General features: G+C 32.7%; 1 protein-coding gene across 3 annotated transcripts in view; it reads left to right on the top strand.

The window, feature by feature from the left end:
* Positions 1 to 21,774, top strand: part of UNC5C (unc-5 netrin receptor C) — a 425,750-nt gene that overhangs the window by 49,492 nt on the left and 354,484 nt on the right. The gene's annotated exons all lie outside the window — the stretch shown is intronic.

Raw genomic sequence — 21,774 nt, 5'->3', positions numbered from 1 at the left:
CGGTCACTATATTCACTGAGCCACCAGCCAGGGCCAAGTGCAATTCCTAATCATCTAGCGTAGATATGGGTTTTGTGTATACATATATATACATAAACCACTTATTGTTTATGTCATTCATATTTTGCTTGTGTTATATTTATTATGTATATGTGGCCTCAAAATCAAAGAGTGTAGGCATTAGAAGACAATAACTATGGAATACAATCAGTTATATCCTGGAGATTATCATTATATACATAGGCAAGCATTTTATTTAATTTCACTTTTCTTATTTATACTGTACAGCTATTTTAAAAAGATAGGTGACTTGGTATGTGGTTAGTTTTTCTCAAATTGACCTTTTGTCTATGTGAACTGCACAGTCCTTTTGCTAGGTTTTCTTTTCCTCTGTCGCAATTAGCCTTACTCAACATGCTGGTTTAAAAAACATAAATAAATAAAGCAAAAATATATTATCACATTGAAGACCTTTCAAAATAGCAACTTAAAGTGCGAGTGACAGGATAAATTACTGAGTATTATGCTTAACATCACTATCACCTAGGGGCAGAAACCATCATACAATGTTGGTTTTTTGGTGACATATTTGACTGGAATGTGCTGTACTGTTGGGCACCAGTCAAATGTAATAATTTATGATAATTACTCATCTGTGGCAGGTAAAAACAGCATGCTAAATACAAATACTCTCATGATATTATTGCTCTGAACTTACTGCCCCAATGTTGAATATCCTACAACTTTCTAGTGATTTTACTTTCAAGTTATATTTGATTATTTTCATATAAGAGAATCTTGTCTACCTTGTCTACGTTTCCTGGGAATGTCATAAGAATAAATTCAGCTACTTTTTGGGATTAAAAATGAATTTATTTTGAAGATAAAAATTAGGTGAATGATGTAAATAAATGAAATATGTTTTTCATGCTTTTCTTTTTGCCATATATTAGGAGAAAGTTTATGTCAGCATGTATCGTAGTCTTCTGGAAGTATTGCCCCCCAAAAAGCAACTTAGAGTTACTCTTCACTCTTGAAATGAATTCAATCTTGTGTTCTTTGAATCTTCTCTTGGACTTCCTTAGAGACAGAGATAAAATCAAAGTTGTTACCTTAATGCTTCTTCCTCTTTCCAGAAGACGTAGTTTCTCAGTTCTTCTAGAAACTATGGTATTGCCTTTGCAAATTCTCCTGTATTTCAAAGTGAAGGACAGTGGAACATATAAACAGATATAGAGTTATATGGACACATATTTTCTCCCATAGCATTGTAAGTGATAAATCCATTTGGAGATCATTCAACCTTCTAGAACACAAATATATAAATTCCAGAGTTGGTAACATAAGTCTAACATGTGTTGAGAAAGAATTTTCATAATAATGATCAAACCAATTTGCTTTACTTGCTTAAAATATTATGTCACCCAATGACAGAACAAAAAAACTGTTTATAAGGCATACTGCATAATTAGGAAGTAAATTCCTAAGATATATGGCTAATACGGTAGGGTTTGAATAGCACCGTTTCTAAAGCTGAATCATGGTCTTTGATGAGAGTGGGCTATAACAATGAAGGCTTTGAGAGCTTCTCAAAATCTCAATTAGGTTGCTGAAATGTTTCCACAGTTTATTTTTCTAGGATCTTTTCCATGACTGCTTGCTCATAAAGACCTAGCTGTGGAAGGAAATTGGGCAGGAACTCTTGAATTGGCCTCTTGTTTGCCTATTTCTATTGACCTGTACCAGAGTGGTAACACATTAGGGGCCTGAAGTTGTTCCTTCGCTACTGTTCTTCATTAATAGATTGTACCCTGCTAGTGACCAAATTAAAATTTAATTCTGATAATGGATGTATTGAAACAGGAGTAAAATTTTGAAATTAAGAAGTGAATATTTGTTGATTTCTGATCCTGTCATATCTAGTATTGTTATATTTTAAGAGAGTACCAGGAATAGTTGAATAAATAAGCAAACTTTGGAGTTTAAACTGGTTTAATATAAATAATTCAAAGAAATATAGAAATTTTTATTAAATATAACTAAAATTTTAAATTAAATATCATAAGAAAATCATAAAAATTATAAAACAGACCACCCCCAAATTTAAACTAGATAAATGACATCATAAGGCAAAGAAAGATACTTGTCAGGGATTTACACATGTATGCATGTGTGATGTCTTTGCAAAAACTATTTATAAAGAGCTATTAATTTGATTTTGCATAATGGTTAATTTTCATACCCTGTTCTAATGTATCAGCATCATTTTTGAAACTGCAGCGCAATTTTGTTACTGTGTTTGTAGACTTGAAGTGATGTGTGTCTTTCTCTTTTTAAAAATTCCCTACTTATTTTTAAATAATAGATGAAATCAATAATGAAATACTCCTTAAATTGTTCACTACCAAGGTCATGATTTACATTTATGCTATTTTTAAGATTACTATTAAAAGGCTCACAAAGTTGTGATTCATATAAGACATTTATATGTCTGTTATATATATGTATATTTGCCACAGAGTCATAGTCAAGATAAAATCATCGGTGCCCAGAATGGATAACTGAGGATTTGAAGATAGGAAGTTAAAGAAATGCTAAAAGTTTTCAGTTTATTTTTATATTTAGAATTGAGTTGCGGGTAAAGTTGTTCAGAGGGAAATGCTGTTTGCAGTAAGAAAGGGGAAGTAGCCCTAGTGTACAAAGGCAGAGAAAAATAAAAAATCTTTTCCAAGATCTAAGCACCAGTAAGTACTATCTTCTATTACCATCCATTGAATGTTCATTATTTCATAGGAAATGTCAGTGGGGCTTCAAGAACAGAAGTCTTCTTTACTGTAAAATATGAATGGAGTGAAGATAAAGTCACAGATTGCGAAAACTTGTAGGAAATTAATTTTCAGGGTTCTTAGCAATATTAAGTAGTGATGATTGATTAATGATATTAATTTGAAGTTCCTCATAGGTTGATGTGAAGTGATAATTAAAGATGCAGGTGAAAGAAAAGAAAATGCATAGGTCTCTGACACTAAAGTGGCTTTGTTACATTGAGGCTAATAGTGAAAATTTTCCAATGAATATAAGCAAAATGACATGGTAGAAGCAGTGTTAAATGTCTGACAATAGGAAGAATTTAGAGTAGTAAAAAAGGAAGCCATGCTATTTTATCCTTTTTTAAAGAGTTGGTTAAGTAGTTTTGCATAGTCTCAAGTAAGAGGAGTAGAAATAAAATAAAGTACATAAATCATATGACTGATATTATTTTAGTGACCCTTCATAATTTTGGGGCATTTTATTGCTTTTGGTTTTTATTCTTTAATAGCTTTCAGAAGGTTTGTGTCCTCATGGCAGCCAAACAATATTAGAAAAATTGAATATATTACATTTGGAGATGAATAATGTCAAATGACTCTAGTAGACAATAAATTACAATAAGAATCAAAATGAATGTCAACCTATTAATGTTCAGAAAGGGAAAAGTTAGATATATTGTCCAATAATTACAAAGATGAAGATAATGGAAGACATATGAATTAAATGTTTTTCCTCAATAGGAAGTTAAGAAATGGAGTATGTTTGGGGAATATTAATGAAAGTCTAAAGAATTTTTTAATGAAGAAAGAGGGTCTGTAAAGCTGGTTAGACTCCAAGATAACATAATTTGAATAATTTGGGATAGGAGATGTGTGGGAGTATTGGCAAGGCAAAAAATTTAAAGATTCTGGTAATATTTTATGTCACTATAATATTTATAATAACCTGGACTCAGATGTATACTTTCCTTAAAAGGAAGTTATGGGAGCAATTTTATTAAGCATTTCATACAATGAAAGTGTTTATTTCCATTGTTAATAATGGCAAAAATGGTGACCAACATATACTGACTTCTATCCACAGGTCATCTAGCTTATGCAGAATATCAGGTGCTGTCATGTGACTGCTCTGTAATTATGTTGTGTAACTGTTTGTAATTATGTATAAGTCAAAGAATATTTATGTGAGAATTTAACAAATTTCTAATCCAAAATTTTTACAAGGTGATCATGGCTTGAGCAAAGTCAAACAGCCAACCAAACTAGAAGTAATATGTTCATTAGTTAAAGATCAAAATAAAATATTCATTAACTGCTGCCAAAACTAAGGATAAAGTATTCATATAAAATCACGGCAAGAATTTGAAAATATTTATATAAGGATTCTTCAGACCAATGAAGCACATTTTTTGAATTAAAAAGGCTACTTCTTAGAAGCTTGATTTGTCAACATAAGAAGACAATTCATTTGTAATAGTCACCTGACATTTTTAATAAATTGAGGGAAAATAAATCTCTCCCTTTTTACTGTAGCATTTATCTGTGGCTGTATCAATTCAGGCTTCTAATCAAGAAATAAATATTCCAACATAAGAGAAAGGAAGCTTTGGTGAATATGCATATATTTTTAAAAAACCTGTTTTACATGGAAGAAGTCATTCATCACTTTGAGAATTTTTCAAAGGTGGTATCAGATGGGAAATTCAAAACTGCCTCAAAGCTGAAGCCTCAAAATGAATTATAATAGACAAAAGAATCCCTTTAAAGCTTTTTCACTTCAAAATTACTTTGTCAGCTGTATATGTATTAACAAGAGTCAAAGAGTTATTAACAACAGTGATTGAGAATTCTATGCTCTTTAGCAGATAATAATACTAATATTTGATATGCTGGAAATGACTCTTGGCTATGAAAGGGTTTGTTAAGCAAATTGGTAACAAAAAATACATTGCAAATGGGAATGGTTAGCTTTCTTTGGAAACAAACTCCTTTGAGCTTTATTAATTAAATAATAAATTATATGTAAATACTTTATTTATAGAATAATTGATACTAGTTGTTGATAATAAAGTCCTCAATAATGATCTGGTTCTTAGAGTTCTGAGCCAGTGAAATATGCCTCTAGCTAGCCCATTTGAAGAACACAGGCTCATACAAAACAGAGAACTAGGTGCCTATATAACATTAAAAAGTAAAATCTAATTGTACTGTTATCTATTTTAATATTTCAAATACAAAATCTTTCTAAGAGCTGAATAAGTATATTAATTTGTACCTTTGTGTCAAGGCAGAATTTGAATCACACTTCTTTTAATGCCCATGAGTATAGTGTTTTAGCTCTAACTCCAGTTCCCTAAATTCTACAAATATATATTAACACATAGGAAATAGTATTATTCTAGGAGTTTACTTGCTAATGGTTACGTAGCATTATTTGCAATAGCTGTTAATGTTAGAAAGCTGGAGCATTTATTTTTTAATGGCTTGTCCAAGGGAAAGAATATACCATACTTGTACATCAACCCAATCAAGGTGATATCAATGGGACTGAATTTTCTCTCCTTAAATAGTCAGTAAATTAAAATCGTTTTCTAGTATTTCAAAGAAGAAAATGTTAAAAAAACTATTAGCTAAAAGAGCTTTCTGACTTACTGCATTAATTTCCTAGTCATTTCATGAAAAGGAAAGTTTTGATAGGACTTATAAATTACAGCATGTTCCTAGCAGACTAATAGCTTGAGGAAAAACATGTAATGGTTCTCCTTAATCAAAATAAAAGCAACTTGTTGTTTATTCAGCTGAGGAACCTTGGGTTGAGGGTACTCATTTTATTATTTCTATGCTAAATCAAAGTAGCCCACAGAAACATGAACGATGAAATAAGTATAGAAAGTTTAGGGGAAAAACATATTAATGTGACTGTGACAGTTATAAGTTCTTGGGAACTCATTTATTCATTAACTGACTTATTTATTTAGGATTTAATATGGACCAGTTATTGTGCTTTTAGCAGTAGGGTTTTCATGGTGAGGAAGACACTTATGGTCCCTGTCTTCATGGAGTTTACTATCTGGGAGGAAACTGAATGAGTAGGATAAAGCTTGTAGGAGCTCTTAACTCCTTTTGAAACTAGAGAGCCTCTCACTAATATTCTTTGTGGCATGACAAGGTGCTAAGAAGGAAATCAAAATGGAAATTAAATCTATTTTCTATTAATATATTACAGCACTTCTGTGAACTAGGTGTTAAAGGATTGGCTGCTCCACAAACAAAATGAACCTCCCAAGTTTATATTATTTATAGCGAGTCTCCATGTGAACTGGTTTTACAGACTACTAATGAGTCAGACCGTAAAGGCCTGCACTTAATGGCTTAGGATGTAGCCAGTTAACCTTTCTGTAACAGCCCTGTCTTGTCTTGTTAATCACAATGAACGGCTGTGCTTTCCCTCCTGTTTATTTCCTCCCCAGTGCCTCCACCTTCCATATGTGCACACACACACACCACCAACTTCTAACTAGACATCAGCGTAGATTTACCTTAATGGCTTTGGCAAATAGCTGTGACTGAGGGGAGGGAGCTCATTGGAATGTACTTAGTCTTTTCACAAGGTTTAAAGGCGTGTAGGTTTCCTGTGATTGACCACTGTGCTCCTCCCTTTATCTCCCCGTAATTTTACTTCTCTGGCCCATATCAACTCAGTAGTTAAGTGAATCAGTTATTTAAAAGCTGTGAGTTGACCCTTTCCTTCATGACTGGCAGCATGAAAACACACAGGAGTGAGTGAGGTCTCCAGTCAAGAGAACGCTCAGGCTGCCAACCCTTGCCACTGCTCCCTGAGATCACTAGGGTTTCCCACAGAGGCACAGGCTACTGAGGAAGACGACCTGAGAACCCTCTCAAGACACCATAGTAAAGCTGAAAGAAAGCCCTGTCCAGCCTTCCTCCAAACACCATAGTAAAGCTGAAAGCCACATCCAGCCTGTAGAAATTATTTGTAAAGAGAAGACAGAAGTTGAGTGGTTTGTTGGCCTTCAAAAGATTCCTGAAGGAGGGCAGTGCCCAGGGCCTCAGTTGCTGAATTTTCAGTCTACCTATTCTATCTCCTATCTTGAACTCTGAGATCATTGGAATTTGTTGATTTTCAAGTTGGACATAGGATAATGAATGGGAGCTGACCTAGAATAAGAAGTATATTTTAAAACTGTAGGCTTGCAAATATTTTCCTCACTTGACTGCATTTCACCTGATTCTTGATAAACTTTTGTTTTCCTTGATTTCCATGAGGGGAAAAACGTTTCATTTTTTTTTTTTTTTGAGTGGAAAAGTGTTTCAAAACACTACCAATAGAGAATGATTTAAATTTGATATTTTTTCTTTTCTAAGGAAAGAAAAGAGCATTTTTATTTGAATACAATAATAAATTTACTGTACATAAAGTAAAGTGTCAGCATTTAAAATAGTAGTTCTCTGTGTCTCACTCCATTGTAGGGTCTTCATGAAGTGTCATGTCATTTTATAGACATCAACTACAAAAAAATATTTAAAGGTAAAATTTGAACTCAGTTATAATGATACATGACCCCCAGAAACATTATACTTTAAAAATATTTTGAAAGGAATTAAATTATATAACAGAAGGGATATTCTACTTTATTTTCAAATATGTTGAGGCTGACTTAAAAATAGAGCCACAACAAATCAGTGAAGAAAAAAATCCTATAATTAATTATTAGTATTAGTTAATATTTGTGTACATATTTAAAATTTTAGGGCACTTTGACAAATAGTATTTCATTGGGTATTTTTATAGTAAAATGTTTGTCAACTACTCAGAGGGAAATGTTTAATTTTAAGTACATCTATTGTATTTTTGTCCTTCGTTTATGGTTTCCTTAAATGATTTTTTTTTGTCAAAATAATTACAATATTTCTGCTTTTAAGTTAAAAAATAAACTCAGGATTTGTTTTAAGTAATAGGCAAAGTTTTAGTTGAACCTGAATAAAACAATAATTCAAAATATTGTAACCTAATTTGACAATATTTAGAGAATAATAAGCAATAGCTGTCATTTCTGAGTTCTCTACTGAGTTTCAGTGTCTGTGATTGGTGCTTCATAAGTTAATAATATCTGGTGTTTGAAAAGCCTGAAAGGTATATAATATTATTCTCATTCTATAAAAAACAAAACAGAGTAATGAAGTGATAAATCAATTAATCTGAATCTGAACCCAGTTCTGGGACATTGGAAAGATAGTGGCCTTTACATTATGCCATGATTATGATGTATCTGCTCACTGAATGGAATATTATGTAGCTATTAGAGCTTATCTTAAAAATCATGTGAGCTTATATGAAAATGCTGATGAGGCAGTATACAAAACTATGGGCCTCAATGAAATGTATACATTTAAATAAAACTGGGAAAAAACTTGTAAGATGAAAATAGTTTCTGAGTTTTTTCATTGTCTTACTTTCTAAACTTTTTTTAATACTATTATAATTATATTGCTCATAAATATTTTTTAAATTAGTAAATGAATCAAATGGTTGAGTGATAAAGTACTATAGTATGTGAAGTATATTAATTATTATTTGTTTTACTTGTGTGCCTTTTGCAAAATGAGTTTCCACTTATTGTACTAAGTCTTACAATTTGTTTACACCCCTTGGAAATGATTAGTGATTTCTATAAGAGTATGGTTTCCAGAATCTAGCATAGTAATTGGCCCATAGTGTTCACAAAATAAACACTGGATTGTTGACTAAACCAGGTTCTTTTTTAAAGCTAATTAATAATATAGAGTTTGTGAAATAAGCACAGAATTAATCAGTATAATCCCATAAATTTAATACATCATATGTATCAACATAGATTTATACATTTAAAGTATAAATATGTATTTTTTGTTACACTTGTTCTCAATGCTCTCATTTAGTGCCCACTATTTATGTCACTTGATCAAATGAGGGTTCACCTGGATACAAATAATGTCTCTACTATAAACCCAAAACGGGCTAAAAGTGATTCTTTTGTTAGTAGCATACTTTAAAATATTTTAAGTTAAAGTTTACAAGTGGACTGAGGATGGGAAGTGATGATTTCCTAATTAAAATAAGAACAATCTATAATTATTTTTTCTGTATTCTTCATATACCTAACATATGACACTATTCAGGTATGGTACAGTTTGAACTACAGTCAAGAGTTTAAATCCTTTTATCAGATATTAATATACCTCCTCTTGACCACTCTGTGTCATTCACTAGTTTGAAAACAAAACAAAACAAAAAAGCAGAAAGCTATTTGGCACTTCTGGTTAAATCCTATTTATTCGTCTTAGTAAATGCTTACTTGTAAAATCAGGAAAAAAGCCAAAATATGCTTCCAGGTACTGTGCATACACTGCCAAAGAGGATGCCACTAAGTTTTGATAAGGATTTATGCAAGGTAATTTATGTATATAATGGCCAATACTTTTTTTCTTCGGAATAGTATAATCTCCCCGTCCGTAGATTTTCATTTTTTTAGTTATAGTAATTTTCCATTAAATTTTTTTTATTCAACCAGTGTGTATTGAAGTGTTCCTAGGTGCAATATAAATAGGATAATGTATACAAAACACCTTAATAAGTACAAAGTCTCATACAAATGAAAAATGTTGCTATTAATACTAATATTGTGACTGAATAATTTCTAAATTCTCCATATGAATAGAGTGTTTCCTGGAATCTAAATTCTTTGTCTGTATTTAAACTTTGGTAAATCTTTAAAGCTTCTCTGCGTTTTTGGCCCTTTATGTTGTTGTTGCTACTATGGTCAAGAAAGAAAGATTTCCATTATATTCATAATTTAAAAATAAGAATGACTGAGTTGGCTAGGAAAGGAACATGACTATTTGAGTCAGAACGCCAGATTTTAAACCCTAGATGTGCCATTGAATAGCTATTTGAACTTGGGCAGCTATCTAATCCACTGGAACTTCAGCTCCCTGTTCATAATATACAAATTATAATCCATGTCCTTATTTATTAATGAGATTGTTCTGAAGGTCCAGGGAGATAGTATATGTAAAGCTAATGTGATCTTTATGATAAATACATATCATTTGTCTTTTTATTATAAATATGTGGATCTCAACTCCATATAATGTGTACCCTTTTTCTCACAGGTTCTATCAATGCCAAAAAAAGATCAGCGCTTAATTTCATCTTGAAATTGACAAACTCCTCTGTTCTGGTTTTAGAGACAATTTCAGGAATGTGTCTATGCACCAACAGAACCTGACCTCTGTACTAGAATAATTTGTCCTAAAATTGACAGAAATTACAGATGATAAAAAGAATCCCCTATCATTAAGAATATTCCCAAGAGAGAATAGTGGGAAGTGTGTTACAGTTTTTCTTTAATTTAGACATAGAAAATAAGGTGTGTAGAAAGAGAAAAATAGCAACAATTTCCTCTTCAAATAAGGAAAATGAAAATGGATATGAGACATTGGGGAAAAACAGAAAATCTCTTTCTAGCATAATTACTAGCTGACTTCTATTAAACATAATTAGAAATGCCTGTATAAATAATATGCACTAGTGTACATAACTCAGTCACTTTCATTACATGTGTAGAAACATCCAATTTTCAGATATCTCCATTAATGGTAAACACATGTATAAGTATAATAATTGTAATTTTTAATGAAATAAATTTTTCTTCAATTAATTTTTTCAATTATACTTAAAGAAAATAGTGAGTTACTTCTGGGTACTAACATTAATTAAGAGATATTCACAATAGGTATCATTTCTACACTTTGAGAGCATATGAATGCATTATACAAATATCTTTGTTTTAATTAGATTTGAAATGTTTTAACTTTAGCTAAGATTAGTTTAATTATTTTTAATTTTAGCATTGCCTCTTGGAAATGGAAGACCCCCCCTCCTTCATCTAATTTGCTTTTTTCATATTTAAAGTTTGTATCTTAAACTTTGAGAATTCAATTTAATGTGGGAAAGCGTTCTAAGCACAGGTTGATCTTTGAGGGGCATTCCATGTACATACTTCCGTTGAGAAAAAGGAAGTACTGTTAACTGTACTTAACAAGGTGTGGCAGAAAGGTCTGAAAAAGACCTCTAATGCCCTGAGCAAACTACAAGAACTCTTTGTTATAGTTTTTAAGAGCTGAGAGATTCACCAGTAGTAATTCTTTTAATGTTTCTGAAATCTTTGAATGAATCATAAGATGCATTATTATGATGCCAGTTAAATATCTACACATAGGCACTCCCCTTCAACAATTTCATTATATTATAAAGTTTGCTATTTCATAAAAAGTAAAAAAAATTAAACATTTATTTGTGCTTTCACATTCACCAAATGATACCACTCCTTAACACTTATCCAATGATTGAGGCTATATTCAGTCATCCTTTTATTTTTTTAACTAACTGAACAAGTGAATGATTTTTCTTTTTTGCTCTTTTCAATCTGAGAACCTTTTTTAAGAATCCTAGAATGAGTCAAAATAACTGACTCCTGCCTGACCTGTGGTGGCGCAGTGGATAAAGCATTGACCTGGAATGCTGAGGTTGCCAGTTTGAAACCCTGGGCTTGCCCAGTCAAGGCACATATGAGAGTTGATGCTTCCTGTTCCTCCCCTCTTCTCTCTCTCTATTTTTCTCCCTCTCTCTTCTCTAAAATGAATAAATAAAATCGTATAATAAAATTTAAAAAAATAACTGATTCCTACAGTTTTAATATCTACTTATTGAATTCTGATATCATAGTTTTGATTTAATTGTAAAATGTACCATATATTTGATATCTTTGGCATATTCAATTCTTTTTAACTGAAAATGGCATTGTAATTGAAATAGGATATTGACTGGGGAATAGAAGTGGAAATTTCCTATCATTTGCCTTCAGATTGTTTATTAATACCAGCATTGTCCTTTCGATTGGGATATTGTTGATCAACCAGTCATCTTTAACGTTGAGTTACCAAATTAATGATTGCAAGAAGCAGGAATATGCACCAAGCTCTGTCAATATTTTAAGATTTCCTGATCCAATTACTGAATGTCTTTAAAACCTAGACAACTTTTGTCCTACAATACATAGTTGGAAATGAATACCAAAGCAAAGTTTAAATATTTAGAAAATATATTATAAAACATGTAATATGTTTATTTTTTAAATCTTATATTAATATTAATGTTTCACAGTTTAAAAAATTGTTAAAGTCTTATAAAGCTCACCATCTATTGTTTTCATCAACTGACTAAAAAATTCATTGCCAGATAAGAACATTTAGAACACTCTCTTTAAAAAGAATGGACACAATAAAACTTTAGTTTCAAAATCTGTCTTTGGCCCTGGCTGGTTCGCTCAGTCGATAGAGTGTTGGTCCTGCATTCAGATATCCTGCTTTGATTCCCGGTCAGGGCACACATGAGAAGTTACCATGTGCTTCTCTTTCCCTCCCTTTGCCTTTTCTCTCTCTCTTTCCCTCCCAGTGGCTTGATTGGGCCAAAGTGCTGAGGATAGCTCAATTGGTCCCAACGTCTGTCCCAGGTGGGGGTTGCCAAGTAGATTTTGGTTGGGGTGCATGCTGGAGTCTACCTGCCCTCCTCTCACTTAAAAAAAAAAGAATTCAGTGTTTAACAATCTGTTTTTAACTTATATTTCCTGCCATCTTTTCAACCATGCATTCTGCATTACTTGTTTTACTTTTCCAGAGAAGTCTCATGAAGTCCTATTCTTACTCTTGGTTTAGAATTCCTTACAATTTCTTTCTATTGGTTATCATCTCAAATTCTAATTCCGGGAACATCTCATCCCTAATAACCCCAATCCATGGTCATTTCACATTTACCTGAACCTAAATAGCAATAACTCTAATTAGTCTAATTTGGAAGTAAGTTTACATTATCTTATAATGATGTTGATTACATTTAATGTCGTCCTCCATAGGCTATATGCAATTTAAAACTCTGCATGAAGCACAGCACATAATGGAAGTTTAATAAATGTTTCTGAACTCTTCTCTTTTTGAAAAGAGGAGTTTGAATTGACCAAAATTCAGAATTATTTATGGATTGAAAAGAAATGTAGTTATGTAAGTGCTAAATATCTGCCTAGCTATCCAGATATTGCCAAATAAAAGTCCTTGGACAACTTCTCAAAACCAATGAGAATGAGGGAAAACAAACTTAAAAATTTTATCTAAATTTATTGAAAAGTTTGACCTGTTAAGTTAAATGTATTTTTAAGAATTTATGCTGTTGATCTCATTTAGTAATGAGTTTAATTTAGAATAACAGTGAACTTCACTACTGGCCTATCCACTAGTAACCTAATTTACATTAAAAGTAAAGTTGAGCCTGACCTGTGGTGGCACAGTGGATAAAGCGTCAACCTGGAATGCTGAGGTTGCCAGTTCAAAACCCTGGGCTTGCCTGGTCAAGGCACATATGGGAGTTGATGCTTCCTGCTCCCTCCCTCTTCTCTCTCTCTCTCTCTCTCCTCTCTAAAAATTAATAAAAGTAAAAAAAAAAGAAAGTTGAAATTGTTTTTTGTCATAATATAGATGAATGATTAAATTTTCAATATGTTTGATAATGAATATAATATACTTTTAAGTCTTAAACAGAATTAAAAGTGTTTAAAAGGTGAAAGATTTATATGATATGAAGAGAAACATGAGTATGAAAAAAGTGTTTAATACACAAGGGAACAAGTATAAAACCTTTTAGCTACGTACTATATACATATTTTAAGAGTGATTATCATAAAAACAAAGGGCAGTTATTTCCAGTTTCTAATGTGGGAAGAAGATAGTTCATAACGATGGATGGTTTCTGCTAATTTGATTGCATGTTAATTTTGACAGGAAGCAGAAATAAGTTTTTATTAATTTTTATTTATTTTATTTAGTGAGTGAAGGGGAGGCAGAGACAGACTCCCTCATGCCCTTGACTGATCCACCAGGCAAGCCCACTAGGGGGAGATGCTCTGCCTATCTGGGGTCCTTGCTCCATTGCAATTGGATCCATTTTTTAGCACCTGAGGCAGAGGCCATGGAGCCATCCTTAGTTCCCAGGGCCAACTTGCTCTAATCAAACCATGGCTGCAGGAAGGGAGGAGAAACAAGAGAGAGGGAAAAGCGAGATGGGGAGGGATGGAGAAACAGATGGGCGCTTCTCCTATGTGCCCTGACTGGGAATTGATCCTGGGACATCCACAGGCTGGGCCAGCATTCTACCATGGAGCCCACCAGCCAGGGCCAGTAATAATTTTTTTAATTGTACAACACACACACAAACACACACACAAATTCAATTTTTTTTTTTTGCCAGTCATTTAAAAATGTGTTGTTAGCTAATAATAAAACCTTTGGAAGGAGGCAATTTTCTGTATTCTCTCTATCTTTTATGCTACCACCTGCACATTCATTTGTTTGTTCATCAGGTATATATTAAGTTCCTACTCTCTTCTGTGAGGTAAGCTTTGGGGAATTAGTTTAACCCTGTTTCCTATCATAAGCATCCTTTTTGTTAGCGGGAGAAACAGGAAATACATGAAAATTACAGAAATAAATTATATTTTATAACTTATCTAGTAAATAAAATACGACCTGCTTGGGTATTTAATAATTCAATAGTTGTTCAATTTAAAATACTTTTTATTTACAGAATAGTGTACTATTTAAGATATTTTGTTATTTATCTTTTAGCACAAATTAAAAACTTTATAGACTCAAAATGGATTTTGTATTAAATGTTTTTTTTAATCAATATGTCTAAATGAATAAAATGTATTCAGGAATAAAATTTTCCCCTTAGTAGGAAGATTCTTCAGAGATAACAACTGAATGGTAATTTTCTTTTCTATTTGTATTTGTGATTATGCTGACATTTCAGTAAGGTTTTATTGAAGCAATAAGGTCACTCACTAAAACACAGATGATGAATCTAAAATGAGTGTTAATTATGCTTTACTTCACATATCTATATGTGCAGAATCTGAGTCATGGTAAAGACACTAATTATTTTATAATGATTAGAATAAATTAATGTAGGAGCTCCTTTTGTATATTAATTAAAGTTCACAATGGGATCAGCAATTTAGATAAGCAATAAAATGCAGTTGGAATGCTTGTTCTACTATGAACCTTAAGAGGTTTTTTTGGTATAAATATCTTTAAGAGTTCAAAATATTTAAATTGCCACATTTTAATGCCTTTTTTTAGATACTTCTATAAGTACTTTTTTTTTTTTTTTTTTTTTTTTTTTTTTAATTTTTTTTTTTTATTTATTCATTTTAGAGAGGAGAGGGAGAGACAGAGACAGAGAGAGAGAAGAGAGACAGAGAGAGAGAGGGGGGGAGGAGCTGGAAGCATCAACTCCCATATGTGCCTTGACCAGGCAAGCCCAGGGCTTTGAACCGGCGACCTCAGCATTTCCAGGTCGACGCTTTATCCACTGCGCCACCACAGGTCAGGCCTTCTATAAGTACTTTTGATAACTTACTGTAATTTGAATTTGACCAACATAACCAGTTGCATCTTCTCAAAATACTTTTTTGATTGCCATAAAGGCATATTCTTCCATTTTCTTTTTCATCTCTGTACCTCTTAGATCTGTCCTTCTCAGACTCCTTAACTGACTCTTCTTTTTCTTTAAAATCCTTAAGAACTGGGGTATCTGGGCTTCATTCTGGGTCTCTTTTCTCTTCTTTATCTGCCTTATTAGGGACTCTGCATATATTTGTTTGAGTTATATGCTGTGACTCTGATTTCTTTTTAAGTAATCTCACTTAGATCCATGGATTGACATTCCATGCTTCTGACTCCGAAATTCCAAATTTCAACCCTGACCTCACATTGAAATCTAGAATTATATAGTCAACTACATACAGTAAGTCCTCACTTAACATTATTAATATATTCTTGGAAACTCTGACTTTAAGTAAAATAACACATAAGGAAACCAGTTTTACTGGAAGCTAATTGATAGAAATAAGAGTTAAGATCCTAAAGCAGGGGTTGGGAACCTATGGCTTGTGAGCCAGATGTGGTTCTTTTGATGGCTGCATCTGGCTTGCAGACAAATCTTTTTTTTTTTTAATAATTTTATTTTTTAATGGGGCGACATCAATAAATCAGGATACATATATTCAAAGATAACATGTCCAGGTTATCTTATCATTCAATTATGTTGCATACCCATCACCCAAAGTTAGATTGTCTTCTGTCACCTTCTATCTAGTTTTCTTTGTGCCCCTCCCCCTCCCCCTTTCCCTCTCCCTCTCCCCCCTCCCCCCCCCCCCGTAACCACCACACTCTTATCAATGTCTCTTAGTCTCATTTTTATGTCCCACCTACGTATGGAATAATGCAGTTCCTGTTTTTTTCTGATTTACTTATTTCACTTCGTATAATGTTATCAAGATCCCACCATTTTGCTGTAAATGATCTGATGTCATCATTTCTTATGGCTGAGTAGTATTCCATAGTGTACAAATCTTTAATAAAAAAAATAATAACATTAAAAATATAAAACATTCTCATGTATTACAATCCATTTATTTCCTACTGCTCATGTTCATGACTGTGGGTGGCTGGAGCCAATCACAGCTGTCCTCCGGGACAATACCAAATTTTTATTGGATAATGCCTAATGTACACAGGTCGTTGTATGGCTCTCACGGAATTACATTTTAAAATATGTGGTGTTCATGGCTCTCTCAGCCAAAAAGGTTCCCGACCCCTGTCCTAAAGCATAATGCTAAGCCACAAAAACCTCATCAAACATCTAAATACTCAAAACAGTTCTAATATTAAACATTGTAATGAATGTGACCTATACATTTATTTGAGAAAGATGAATAAAAAACAAGTATGATAGCTGATTCCAGTTCAGAGTTGAGGGTGGCCCTAGTCTGTCCTCGTAGCTTATGGTACAAGGCAGGACACACCCAGGACAGGATCCCTTGCTCTGCAGGGCCACTCACACCTACACTCACACTCACTCAGCCTACACAATGTATACACACCATTCACCTCATGTGCACATCTTTGTGATGTGAAAGGAAACCTGAGTCCCAAGAGATAACTCATGCATACATTGGGAGACTGTGAAAACTCCACGCGGACAGTGGCCATGGCTGGGATTTAATAATTTTTTTCTCATCAATGTTATAATGAAATGACGTTGAATGAAATGACGTTATCAGAGGGCCTGCTATATTTGCCATCACCTGTAGTAGGCTGCTCCTAAGAAAATTCTTGATTTCTGCCCGAAACCCCTCATCTGCATCCCAGCCCACTTCCTCATTTTCTCCCTCTGGACTTCACCATCTCCCACTGAGCTCCACTCGCCTTGATTCTGTTTCTTAAAAATGTCAGTGTATTTTCCACCACAGAGCCTTTTATTCTTTACTCTTCTCTTGTAATGCTCTGTCAGAAGGCGAATGACTTATGATTTTCCAACAGGTTGCATTACTTACCATAAATTCTTAGATCTTTAAAAGTATATTTTTATTTCCTTCCTCCCTCCCTCCCTCCCTCCCTGCCTCCCTCCCTCCCTTCCTTCCTTCTTTCCTTCCTTCCTTCCTTCCTTCCTTCCTTCCTTCCTTCCTTCCTTCCCTCCCTCCCTCTCAACCTCCCTCCCTCTTTCACTCCCTCCCTCTCAACCTCCCTCCCTCCTTCCTTCCTCTTTCCTTCCTTTCTTTCTTCTTACCCTGATTTCTCTCATTTTTATTACATGATTAAACCTTCATCCTCTCTGTGCATAACACAATTTAACATATCAGAGAATAAATATCTGTCCAAATTTAATGGTTTGATCAGACCCTCATTTTCCTACCTGATCTTTTCTGAGGTTACCTCTGGAAGCTGGAGAGCATGCATGTTCATGTGATATTGAGCTACTGCTTTATCTACCGTTATCATTATCTAAAGTAACCTAAATATTTGAAATAGTCTGTGCTAATAACTCTTGCCTCCTCCTGAGACTGTGAATAGAATTATTTCCAGATGGTCCTGAAATTTCAGCATATTGCTACAGTTAACAAAAAGCTTTTGTAAATGTTATATTAACCACAAAGGGTCATGTGCTACCATTAATTTGTGTTATGAGTTCCTGTTGTTAATGGTAGAATTTGCCTGTACATGCATTTTTCTCCTTAAATGATATATAATAGCCAGAGTAATGGTTGCAAAGAATCACAGACTCCAAAGAACTGATATTAAGGTACTTAAAAACATGTTAGGTGTGCCTTTAAACAAAGAACTAACTTCAGAAGTGATGGTAGTATTTCTCTGTTTGATCTTGAGAAAATTTTCTTTGAAAATCTTCTAAAACAAAGCCAAGAAGACCTTGATTATTGTTGTTAGGGGGTATAAATAGTATAATTTGTTTATACTTCTTTTTGTATTTCTATCAGATAAGTTAAATGCAAAATTCTCTTTAGAACATTATATTTCAGTATAAGTATTACTATAAAATAAAAAATATTATGAATAATAGTGGCAGTATATTGCATTTAGTAGTTCATTTTTTTTTCAAGTTTCCATATTTATGTTCACAGAAATTACAGTCAAGATTTGCTTGACATCAATATTTCTGCTATTAACCTAACGGTTATTTCTAGAACATTTTCAGGTGAGAGAGTTTAAAAAGTCATTTGGGCTCACTGCAGTTTAACTGAAGGAGACTAAAAATTGTTTTATTGATTGAATGAGTGTATTAACTACAGAATAGAAAATGATTGTCACCATTGTTAGTCCTAATATAAAACATCTGAAAAGTGTTGAAGAAAACAGGATAAGATTTACTTAATTTTTCTTCAGTCTACTTATAAACAATTGACTTAAACAAAAAAGACAAACCTGAAATTTTAATGCCATGGTCCAGGAGGAAGAAGTTAAGCAGTAACAAAGTCAAGGTCATAAAGTGTGCTTCCTATTTCTTTACAAGAACCTAAAGCTATAGTTTCTCTCATTGCTTGCCAACTTATATACAGTTACCAGGGAAACTTCCTGTTCTAAATTATGCTGCATGGAACTTACATGAATTCTCCTAATTTAGACCCCAAATTTAGATTTCATTTAAAATAACTAGGATGTGGTAAGAGGCAGTTCTCTAATACATCACTTTACATTTTAGTTTCTTTCTGAAAATGAAAAACTTTACATTGCATGCCAAATTTTGGTAGCACATACGTATTTATAATAGTATAAATCAGTACATAGCATATTTAACCATCTCATAAGTCTAACCAGTCTGGTTTCTTTGTCTAACTAGAATAAATTAAGCAAAAAGCAATGTTTTGCTTTGAATGATTTTATGTTTGAATATTAAAAAGTGTACCACAGAATTTAGTGTTTATATAGCATTTTCTTTTTGTATCTCCTGTGGCAAAATATGTGCTAGAGATTTATGGGCATATTTTTGAACAGAATAAATATTTATAGAGTCTTAGAAAATATGCTACCTCAGTCCATTAATAAAACCTTGAATTCAGGTATTAGAGATGCCTATTCATTAGCTTCTTTGTTTATTCAGCTAGCACATACTTTTCACTATTAGATAAAAAGGCAGAGCACCAAGCACAAAGGATCCCCAATCATATCTTTTACCAGGAGCTTAGAGGGGAAGATAACAATAAATAAATCATCACACCACATCGTGATAGATTCTAGAAAAGATAAATGCTCTGGGGTCAAGATCATGGTGGTAGAGCATCCAAATCAAAAGGTGGGATCTAGGATCATTGGGATTCTTCCAAGATCAGGAAGGAGAAATACATTAAAGACTTTTTAAACCAAGGAGTAACTCAAATGACCAGATTTGCATTTGAGAATGATGACTTGTATAGCAATGTTGGGGCTGGTGGTGATGAGTCCAGACTGAAGATAAGTACAGTTAGCTTGGTATACCCGAGAGAACACTGTGTTGTTATTCAAGTATAGGATGATGAGAGACCGAGTGAAGGCAGTGGGAACAGGAATGTCAATAAGAGATACCAAAGAGTGGTCACAAGGCAATGATTTGGAGTCAAAGAATTTTACAGAGCAAAGGGATTATGGATTGTAGATGCCGATATCTTATAAATTACTAAATAATTGTCTAGAAAATGATGCTTATGTATAGTTGAAAATAAAGGAGATGTTGTCAGTAGTGAGTATACAGTATTTTCAGGAATATTTTGCACACTAAAGTAAAAATAATAAAAAGTTCTGAAATGGTTATAAATTCTAAAAATATAAATTTTATTTTCTTTTATGTATATTTGACATTTTGAATTGGAACAAATCAGAAACTAAAAAGGTAAGCATAATGTTTTTTAAATTGAAGCTGATTAAATCAGATAAAAATATGTTAGCTAAAGGTTATCCCTTATAAGTACAGGTAACTGGATATTTTTAGAAAAAAATATATTTTTTAGTATTTATTTCCAACTAAAATTCATAAAATAATTTAATGTCATCTAATATTTTCTTAACTATCACAATATTCTTAACAGAAAAGATTGGAAGATTCTATGATTGCATGGTTGAACCTGTGATTATTCTATTATTAGTATTACTCATAAAAGTGACTATCTGGGTAGAGCAGAAATGTGGTTTACAGAACCCTGCATGGTATTCTTGACCCTTTAAAAACCACAGCTAAGATTTAAATGTCAAAATATCAATTGGAGAAAATGACAACCTTTGATCAAAACAACATCTTAAAAAATAAAAAATAAACAAAATATCTCTTTTTCCTTCCCCTTTAAAAAATTACAACTAAATAAATCAAGGTATATTGCATATCTGGCTTGGTTCAATGTAGGGCCACATTATAACCATCAGAATGATAATAATCAGTTTTCAAGTACTTATGTTGTGAAATGCATAGAGCAAACAGGAAATATTCCACTGGTTTGTGAGAGGGGTATATTATATAATATCACAACACTGTTGATTTACTTTGGGATATCAGGAAGGTACTTATACATCGTCTTTTGAAAAACACTGTAAACAATGGCATATAGGCATTAATCTTAAAAAGGTCAGTAATTTTTTTTATTTTATTATAATGCAAGTTACTAGCACAAGTTCTCACACATATTTGTTTCCTTACTATGTGTTTGCTAAATAAAAAGCTTATGGAATTTAACTGTGGGCACATCTTTAACTTTAGGTAGAATATTAAGGAAAACTCATTTGTATCATTATAATAGTAGACATTGTCATATTCTGCCTTAGAATAACGTATTTCCCCAATACAGTTTAATGCAGTTTTTAAAATATATACAGGGTGGGCAAAAGTAAGGTTCACAGTTGTCCATCTGGAAAATAATACAATAATCAATAAAGAAGAATACAAAACATAAACTTAAATGTACTTACAACTGTAAACCTACTTTTGCCCCACGCTGTGTGTCTTTTTGTTGAAAAATTATAGCCAGAACATATAATATCACAAGATATTCCATTAAATAGAAATTTGTGTTTTTTAAAATATATGATCGTACTAAAGAGAGGAGGGCATAATATAAATGCAAGATATTCATGGCATTTGTTTTGAGACCACTTACAGTAAGTAATATGTTATATCAGCCCAAGGGATTACATATGCTTGCTTGGATGAGTTATATTTGTCACTTATCAATTTTGAAAAAGACATCAATTCAGAAAGTATTTTCAGATTTAAAAAACAATTTCTTCTAAAGATAACAGGGATCTGTCAAATGGTTTGGTTTTGTCTTCAAAATTTATCTGCAATCTTACCTCCACTTATTTTATCTTGGTATAACATACTGTCCTCGGTAATAGCCTCTTGATTGGTTGGTTTCATTAGGACAGACTAGGCTTCTGCAACAATAACTTGCAAGTCTCCAAATCTCAGTGGCTCAACACACAAAAATTCAAAAATCTGTTACAAATATCTACTTTTATGTGGCAAGATTAA

The sequence above is a fragment of the Saccopteryx leptura genome, chromosome 5 (genome assembly GCF_036850995.1).
Source record: "Saccopteryx leptura isolate mSacLep1 chromosome 5, mSacLep1_pri_phased_curated, whole genome shotgun sequence".
NCBI lineage: Eukaryota > Metazoa > Chordata > Mammalia > Chiroptera > Emballonuridae > Saccopteryx > Saccopteryx leptura.
The sequence above is the reverse complement of the archived record's forward strand: the minus strand, read 5'-3'. Positions and strand labels throughout refer to the sequence as shown.